Here is a 9,508-nt window from a genome sequence, read left to right as displayed (position 1 = left end):
TTCATTTCAGGAATATTACAGGATTTTATCCTGCTGCTGACGTGAAGAGGTGTTTAATAGTAGCTCTAGCGGCATGCTCCTTCAGAGATTCCCAGCTAGGTCAGAGTCCTGTGCAACGTAAGTAAGAGGAAGTTATTCCCTTCCCCTCCCCCCCATCACATTGGTGGTGGTGCTTGGTGGCAGCACATCATCGCTGCCTCACTATTCTTTTCCTGCATAAATATTTCTCTCTGAATTAAATTTTGATTAGTGGTGTGGATGAGATGAAGCACGGTAGAAAGAAAGGGCTCCTTGGGTTGAAATAACTCACTGTATGTGTGTTTAGCCATGATTTTGTGAACATCTGGAACAGTTCGATTTTGCTGAGCATGCAGGTGCAGTGTCTGAGATGAGGATGGAGCCCTCCATCATAACAGAATGATCAGATTGCATTTTCAATAATGTCTCCTTTAGCTACATTGTAAGCGAAGCAGATTTAGACCTGGTCATTACAAAGATGTGAGACCTCCAAGAACCATCCAGGTGCTGTAAGAAGTTAGATCAACAGGATTCCTCTAAGGCCAAGATTGTGGCTTGAGGCATAGCTATGTGCAAGGGGAAATGAGGAAGATTAGCCCTAGGAAGCACTGTGCCACAGATATCCCTTTAAGTGATTTATAATTTCCTCCCACTCCCCCCTTGCTCTGATGAGGAAGTAGTAATTTGCTGCTGGCCTATATCAATGACACCCACCATCCTGGCACAGTTGCGCTAGCCAGTGCATTGTGGCAGAGCCAAGCCTCTAGCCAGTCCCTGCAACTCCCTGTCTACCTGCTCCAGGGACAAGTGGGCATGCTTCACCCATTCATTATTGCACACCTAGATTCAAGGGGTGAAAGAAGGGGTGTATAGTCCAGAGGGAAATTTTATCCCAAGTCACTATCTAGTGTTTATAATGTAAAGTCTCTGGGGCAAGGACCTTGAGTTCTTGCTTGCCTGTAGAACACCAGAGTGCTGCACTATCACATTTCAATATCTCTTCTGTGTCTCATGGTAAATCAAGAGTGCCACGTCATTCATTGTTAAATAAACGAGAGCATGTTTCTAATCCGCAAAAAGAAACAGCATACATTCATTCTATAGTGTATATTCCATGTTTTCTTAAAAAGGAACTCCGACAAAGTAAGTGCATTTCAGTTAAAAAGTAAGTGCATTTCAAATGGTTCTGTATTTTCTGGGTTTTGGGGACTGTTTATTTCAATATTCATAACACACAGTGGGGGTCAGATTCATGAATGTCTTCTGGCAACAGAAAGCTTGATGTGAGTATGTGAATATATTCAGCTGTGATTGTCCAATAGCAAGAAAAAGATACAGAATAGGCTTGAGTTATAGAATTACGTTTCTAGATTATTCTAATTATAGTAGCTGTAGTACTAACAGGAGAGTCCCCTCTTATACTATGTTCTGCCCAACTGAATATTACCATTTGGTAAATATCACTGCAAGAAAAGTAAACATTGATCCCTACATGCTTCTTAAGAACAGCATTTGTCTCCGCAGCACATTCTGAACTGTCATGATTTTCAGTTTATTATAAATAATTATTTTTTAGATTTCCACAGATCTTTCTTTTCCTTTCCTTTGCTACACTTTGCATTAATTTTCTTAGTTTGCAATAAGCCTGTGTCTTTCTTCAAGCCTCATTTCCATTTGTAGACCATTGCTTGAACTGACAGGTTGAAAAAAAATCCTGAGTATCCTATTATTCATTCCTTCTACATGTTTATGAATGAAATCATTATTCATGATGATTAAGACTAATCCCCTGGACATCCAGTATTCTTAATCAGGTGATGTGCCGGTTTCTGTAGATACTGCACAATTAATCATTTATAGGATCAGACCATGAAGGAAGAGTCCTGTATTATTGTTGCTCATTTTTTCGTTGCTGATGAAAGGCATCTGAGGATTGATCACTCAGCTCTTGACCTCATATCATACAGCGTTAATCCCCTCTATCATGTGCGTCACGTCTTCTTTCATGGTGACTTTCATAAACAGAAGTTTATTATATGTGGAGATATCAGCTCTCTTTAGCAGCTTTAAAACCATAGATTCAGAAGAAAGTTAACAAAGTGGCTGCGCTATCATGGATGACAAGATGCTTAGAGAAGTTCAGTAAGAAGCATTTGGTCAGCTATAGATTAGAGGAAATGGAATGTTAACTGATGGGTTTTGTGAAAATGGAACGTTAGCTTGCTATCACAGACAGCACAGGTCCTCCCTTCTGTGTGATATATTGAGTGACGTATAGAACCATAGCCTTCCCTTTACATGTCACATCTGTTGTAGGAAATGGTGAGCAATCTCTCCACTTACCATGGATGTTTGCAAGCTATTTCTTTCTAGCCAGCTTTTGACAGACATGTCGAAGCAAATTCTAATCTGTGTAAATCTAAGATTCACACTCCTTCCAAGGGCTAATTAGATACTCAGGAGTAGACTGAGGAAGGGAAGATGATCAGTGATTTGCCCTTCAGATGAACTTTTTATTCACAGTGTACAAATCTAAATTAAAATCCATGTCTGTCTTTCAGTGATGGGTCAAGTAATCTCCCACTCTGTGTGCATACATATGACGTACAGTATTCCCTAATCTCCTTTGCACCTTTGTACATCAGGAAAAACTCCTCTGAACTCAGGGAGTTCCACAAGTGTGCAGCGAATGTAAGTGAGAGGCGAATCAAGTCTTGCATGTGTACTACCTTTAAATTCCTGCCCTAAATGCAAAGTTCAACTCAACCTTATAGATGGAGGTATTGACTGGTGGTGAGCAACTGCATCTCCCACTAAATTCAATAGGCAATGGGATTGCTCACTGCCTTTCAAGATCCCACCCAAAGTATTTTGATGTTTCTGCAGCAGCAATACCCAGGATTTGTAAAATAAACGTACTTCCTACGTAATCTCGGGCTAAACAGGGCAACCTTTACTTACACGAGTAGCCCCAGTGACACCAGTGAGACCACTCCTGTGAGTGAGCTATCCCTTAGCTATCATTTTTCTAACTAGCATTTGCTGATATTTTCTTTTCCAATAAAATTTTTGAAAAGCATAGAATAAAAGAAGGTGATGAATTTACCATGACCCAAAACTTCCAGATTTCAGTTGGGTTAACAAAGGCATTTCTTTTTAGTATTTCATTTTTTACATTTAATTACAGGTAAACAAAAAGTTTTAAGGAATGAGATCTGTGTAGTAGAAAAATGTTACTATCTTGAACAGTATCTTTTAATATGTTTTAAAAAACCTAAGATCAAATTCTCAGCTGATAGAAACGAGTACACCTCCTCAGGCTTCAGATTCCACCAGCTGAGGTTATGGCTCTGAATGACTAAGAAAAAAGTGATATACCATTTTTTCAGTTCCGATTGTGATTGCAGCAGCAGATGCTTCAGTAGATCCAGCTCTCTCCTGGTATGGCAGAATCTGGGCCTGTGAATGAAGACATTGTTATTCATCCATCCACCTCGTCACACGTAGGCAGTCTGTCTGTGCCCTGTTATAGACATCCCATTGTAAACCAGGAATAAATTTTGATTGAGATATACAATCTTGAAGTCAAATTAATAGCCTTAAAGATGAGATTATTGTTATTATTATCCTCAATGTCATACAGCGTGGGCTCAGTACAGGGGTAATGATGCATAATGTGCTGTTTTCCAGCACATCCACTTGAAGCAAATCTGCAAATGGGCTTCAGAGTGGCCACAGATATTCACATGGAGCAAAACATTTATAGCAAGTTGCAGTGAAAAGTTTAAGATACAAATACTTTTCCAAAACACCTCTCCTTGTACACTGATGCAGGCTGGATTTTAACCCAGGTTGATTTTGAGTGCTACTAAGGATGGAGCTGAACCTCTCACTCAGCTCTTCCTTTTCACTACTAGATACTATAATTTCTTCTAATTGGATTTTATTTTTAAACTATGATGTGCTTGTTGCCACATGATCCTGGAAAGAGCTGCAAGAAAGCAAAGCAGCTTAAATTTTTGAGTGAATTGTGGTGAGAAAAGAAAATGGTTTTTAATATTGTGTGTGCTCGTGCGTGTGTGCAGGGAGAGAGTTGTTTACATATGGTTTACAGCAAACTGCCAACATAAACTTAGTCCATCTAGAGAGAGATCCTCCCCTTTACTTTGAGTGACCCCTGTACACTGCCCTGGGCCATAAAAACACTGCAGTCAGATGGCAAAGAACTTCTCTGGTGCAGGCCCTGCATAGGGCTTCCATACGCATCCTTACATTGCCTACACTGAGGGTCTGCAGCAGGAGGCATACTAGGGATCAGGCTGGAGACATGAGACAGCATGTCATGGGAGCCCCCGTACACTGAGCACTATGGAGATTCTGTGCTATTCCATGCTCTGAGGCAGCCTTTGCTGCTCTAATACACCAGGAAATCCACCAACTCCTTCTACAGCCCCAAACTGGGAGGGCACAGTGTGAATTAAAGCCACCATTGTCCTCTAGCTAGGTTGTCAGTTCTGATGCAGTTCAGCCTCTCTCCCTAAACTTTACAGTCACATTGCTGAGCATTTTTATTAAACTGTGGTTGTACACCATCATTTCTTATTTGGCCCCATTCCTGAAGTTGATATTTAGCCAAAACTGTCCTTGATGTTTATGGTTTTAGGCCTGAGTAAGGACTGTAGGACAGGCAGTGGTAATGAGATCTTGCTCAGCAGTGGGTCTGTACCTATCACTGGAAAGACTTCCTCATGGGATGAGTCTGAGAGGATAAGTTTGTATTAACAACTCATAGACTTTAAAGCCAGATGGGACCATCATGACCATCTAGTCTGACACATTGCAGGCCACAGAACTTCACCCACCAACTCCTGTAATAAACCCAGAACCTCTGGCTGAGTTATTGAAGTCTCAAATCATGATTTAAAGACTTCAAATTACAGAGAATCCTCCATTTACACTAGTTTAAATCTGCAAGTGACACGTGTCCCATGCTGGAGAGGAAGATGAAAATCATTCAGGGTCTCTGCCAATCTGACCCATGGCAAAAGTCCTCCCTGACCCCAAATATGGTGATTAGTTAGACCCTGATCATTTTGGCAATACCCAACAGCTAGACTGAATCTTCTGCAGTAATGTAGAGCCCTCTGCATCTACTGTCCCATCACTGGCCATTGGGGATATTTGTTACTAGCAATCACAGATCAGCGACATGCCCTTGTAGGCAATCTCATCATACCCATCTCTCCATAAACTCATCAAGCTCAGTTGTGAATCAAGTTAGGTTTTTTTACCTCCACTACTCCCCTTGGAAGGCTGTTCTAGAACTTTACTCCTCTGATGGTTAGAAACCTTCATCCAATATCAAGCTTAAATTTGTTGATGGCTAGTTTATATCCATTTGTTCTTGTGTTCACATTGGTACTGAGCTTAAATAATTCCTCTCCCTCCCTGGTATTTATTCCTTTGATATATTTATAGAGAGCAATCATATCTTCCCTCAGCTTTTGTTTGGTTAAGCTAAACAAGCCAAGCTCTTTGAGTTTCCTCTCATAAGTTGGGTTTCCATTCTTCTGATCATCCTAGTAGCTCTTCTCTGTACCTGTTCCAGTTTGAAGTCATCTTTCTTAAACATGGGAGACCAGAACTACATGCAGTATCCCAGATGAGGTCTCACCAGTGCCTTGTAAAATGGTACTAATCCTTCCCTATCTCTACTGGAAATACCTTGCCTGATGCATCCTAGGAATGCATGAGTCTTTTTCACAACCACATCACATTGGCGGTTCATAGTCATCCTGTGATCAACCAATATATCCAGGTCTTTCTCCTCCTCTTCACTTCCAACTAAGTGCCAGATTTATAGCAAAAATTATTGCTGTTAGTCCCTAACCTTGCACTGTGCACTATTACATTTCATCCCATTTCTATTACTCCAGTTTTCAGGGTCATCCAGATATTCTTGTATGATATTCTGGTCTGCCTCCATATTGCCAATACCATCCAGCTGTTCTGGTTGATACTAATTGAGATGACAGTTTTTGTGATGTGGGCACACCTAACAGACTAAGACCATCAAATCTTTTTTATGCAGGCTAATTTATAGCCATGACTTTCAGTTAGGAGCCAACTTGACCGGGTTTCATACTAGCAGCTTTGGAATGATGGGGTCGGTATAATATTGCCAATATCTGAAGTTGCCCAGTTTCATGCTTTGGTGCATTTTTAAGTGACCTAATTCTGAAAAACCTACCAATCCTTTAAAACAAGGGCTACAGTATTGTCAGCATCCTAGCATCCCAGCTTCCCATCTAACCCACCTGCACAGATTCTTCCTTAAAAAATTAAGTGCACGATGATAATACAACTTCCACAAACATGTCTGCTCTGCTCTTGAGAGCAAGCAGACTAGTGAAAGATACTCAACTCCTGCTCTCCGAGTGCATGTAGCTAAACACTCTGCCTGTTCATGCCAACAGAGCCCACAGGAATAGTAGAGTGGTGGAGAAGAACCTCCAAACCAAAAGAAAGCTGTTTGTTTAATTTCAGGTTTGGGAGCCTTGCAGCATAGGGGATAGCTCCAAAGTAGTTCACTAAGTTCACTAAGGCTTTTGGATAGATATAGAACAGAACCGTACAGTGTCACAGAGTGTACAGAGTGGCAAGCACATTTGTCCATATCTCATAAAACAGACTCAAACTGGCCTGGGAATGACAAAATCAAGATATGATTGTGCAAAAATAACAGCTGAGGTTGGGCAAAAAGAAACTTATGCAAAGAAGAAAACTTTTTTTCCCTGCTGTATGTTAGCAGATTTCTAATGGAACAATTTCACTGTATCCAAATGAAAAAGCAATAAGATGTCTTGCTCGCAAGCCTTTTTAGCCATTTATCTGTCATTTATCTGTCATGGGGTCTAGAATTCATGAATAGAAGTGTAAAAATACCAAAATTACACACTCTGCTACATCTACCGAAATTATATACTCTGATCAGTTTCACTCATTCACTACAGATTGGCGGTGATATGATCCTATCAGATACCTGTTTTAAAACCCAATTATGTTTGAGTTTTCACAAAAAGGGTCATTCCTACAGATGTTCCTTTCATGTCTAGACTGCTCCAGCGTCTTCTACTTCTTGCTCATAGTTATTTGAAATATGTACCTCTCTGCGTATAGTGGGAAGTCATTGAAAACAATCTGCCACAGCATTGCAGTAAGCAAGTGGTATTTAGAGATGCTCTAACTCAAAGGTGTCCATAACGTGTTACTTCCTTGCACAGGTTACCCTCAGGGCTATTTTGTGTGCAGGGAAGAGAGCAGCACAGTTGGGCAAGAAATACATGGAGCTCTGTGCCCCATCCCCAATGTGCCAGCCAGTACAACTGAACCATTGTGGAAGGGGAGATTAGCTCTATCAGAAAGAAGACTGATGCAGCTTACTTCCCCCTGCCTCCGCCCCTGGAATAAGGGGAAAGCTGAGGACAAACTGTGAATCTCTGAGTCACTATGTGCTGCTCCTTACTTACGCTGGATAGCAAAGTGACAACTCAGCCCTAGAGAAAAATGAATCTAAGATTTATGTAAGAGAAGAAATAATAGTGCATAATTCCTGCATGATATTAGAATGCCAAGAGCATCATATTGTTCTCTTCAGACTAATTTGCAATAACTTATTCACCAAACACAACACTCAAATTCAGCAGCCACTCTATTTTCCATCTTCCTGTCTCCATATTTCTTAGCAGCTCATCCCTTTCCTGTTTTCCTCACCAGAGAACACTCTTTTATATCCTGGCCAGCTAGGGCCCAGCACAGAGGGTACAAGAGCAGGTGAGATGGAGGAAGGACTAAGAATGATTGGAAAACATGGGGAGTGAGTATGGACAGAACTATGACTATATTGTAATCTCTCTTCCTCCCCCTCCCTCCACATTCTATGCAATTCCTAGGGCCCTACCAAATTCACAGTCCACATTGGTCAATTTTACAGTCATGGGATTTTTTTAAATGGTAAATTTTGTGATTTCAGCTATTTAAATCTGAAATTTCCTGGTGTTGTGGGCAGAGGGGTTGAAAGGTTATTGTAGGGGGCATTACAGTATTGCTACCCTTACTTCTGTGCTGCTGCTCGTGGTGACGCTGCCTTCAGAGCTGGGTGATCGGACAGCAGTGGCTGCTGGCCAGGAGCCCAGCTCTGAAGACAGAGCCACTGCCAGCAGCAGCACAGAAGTAAGGGTAGCATGAGTATGGTATGCTGCCCAGCTCTGAAGTCAGCACAGAACTAAGGGTGACAATATCATGACCTCTTAAAATTATCTTGTGACCGTCCTGCAACTCCCTTTTGGGTCAGGACCCCCAATTTGAGAAACGCAGGTCTCCCCCCATGAAATCTGTATAGTATAGGGTAAAAGCACACAAAAGACCAGATTTCAGGGTGTGTGACGTGTTTTTCATGCCTGGGAACCCGGTCAGGCCCTAGCAATGCCACATCCAATACTAGGGCGATGGGAGCCACACAAGAACCTGAATAAATAGATACCTTAGGCAGGGCAGATATAAGTTCTGCTTATTTTGAGGATTGGGTGAAGAGTCCAATCTGTTCTTATTTTATCTCAGTCATTCAATGTATCCACACCTGAAACAGAGGATTGCTTTAGAATTGCTCCTTGTGCGAAGCACAAGAACCAGGTAGAATTGTAGACTCTATGCATGGTGAGGGATTGTACATGGGTGTAGGTGCAGCCGTTGTTGAGGTGGAACTCAGCCCCGCTTCCTAATCAAATTGGTACCTAACTGGCAAATCTAGTTTTATGAGAGCATATCTGCTTTGCAGAGAATTTTCAGTTTCCTGTCTGTAAAACAAATTATGTACATTTTAATGAAATCTCCAGAGTTACAGAGACTGTCACTATGCATGTTGCAGCTATGCTGTTATATGCCAAATTCAGAAAACCACAAGAATACTGAAACTGTAGATGTGGTTCGAGCAGGGTGCTAACTGAAGGAAGTGGGTGTGTACCAATAGGTCTTCAGTGCTAGTCTAAGCTTTGCCTTTACCACAAAAAAAACCAAATTCATTTGGATTCAATGTTAAAAATAAAAATGTCACCACTACATTGGCTCATTTGAATTCAGAATGAGCTGTCAGTGGAAAATGTGAGCTTCTGAAATGCCCTTATCCTTTTCCATGGCACAGCATGAAACTTTGTAATCTACAAGGTATCACAGATGAACAATACAATACGAGTTTGTGTCATTTTACTTATACAAATTGTATGACCAAAACGCTTTCCAGAGTTAAATGACACAGCTACAGAGCTGGAATCTATCCCCTCAGCTTTTATTTATTACTTTAAAAGGTACAGTATGGAATGGGCATGACAAAAAAAGGTACATTTTCAAAGGAGATTTTGAGAACACATAGAGAATAAGTAAGGTGGAGAGAGAGAGGCAGGCTATTCCAAATCGCAGGAAGTTCAGAGGACAA

The 9,508-nt window shown here is 41.2% G+C and overlaps 1 long non-coding RNA gene across 2 annotated transcripts in view; it reads right to left on the bottom strand.

Moving 5' to 3' along the window:
• Positions 1-590: 590 nt before the first annotated feature.
• LOC116829526 (uncharacterized) overlaps positions 591-9,508 on the bottom strand; it is a 29,018-nt gene continuing 20,100 nt past the window's right edge. For both annotated transcript variants that reach the window (XR_004374767.2, XR_012655954.1), the window contains one exon: positions 591-3,477. This is a non-coding gene — a long non-coding RNA (uncharacterized LOC116829526). The remainder of the gene's footprint in view (positions 3,478-9,508) is intronic.

The sequence above is a fragment of the Chelonoidis abingdonii genome, chromosome 5, assembly GCF_003597395.2.
Source record: "Chelonoidis abingdonii isolate Lonesome George chromosome 5, CheloAbing_2.0, whole genome shotgun sequence".
Classification (NCBI taxonomy): Eukaryota; Metazoa; Chordata; order Testudines; family Testudinidae; genus Chelonoidis; species Chelonoidis abingdonii.
Note: the sequence above shows the minus strand (reverse complement) of the source record. Positions and strands in the feature narration are given on the sequence as shown.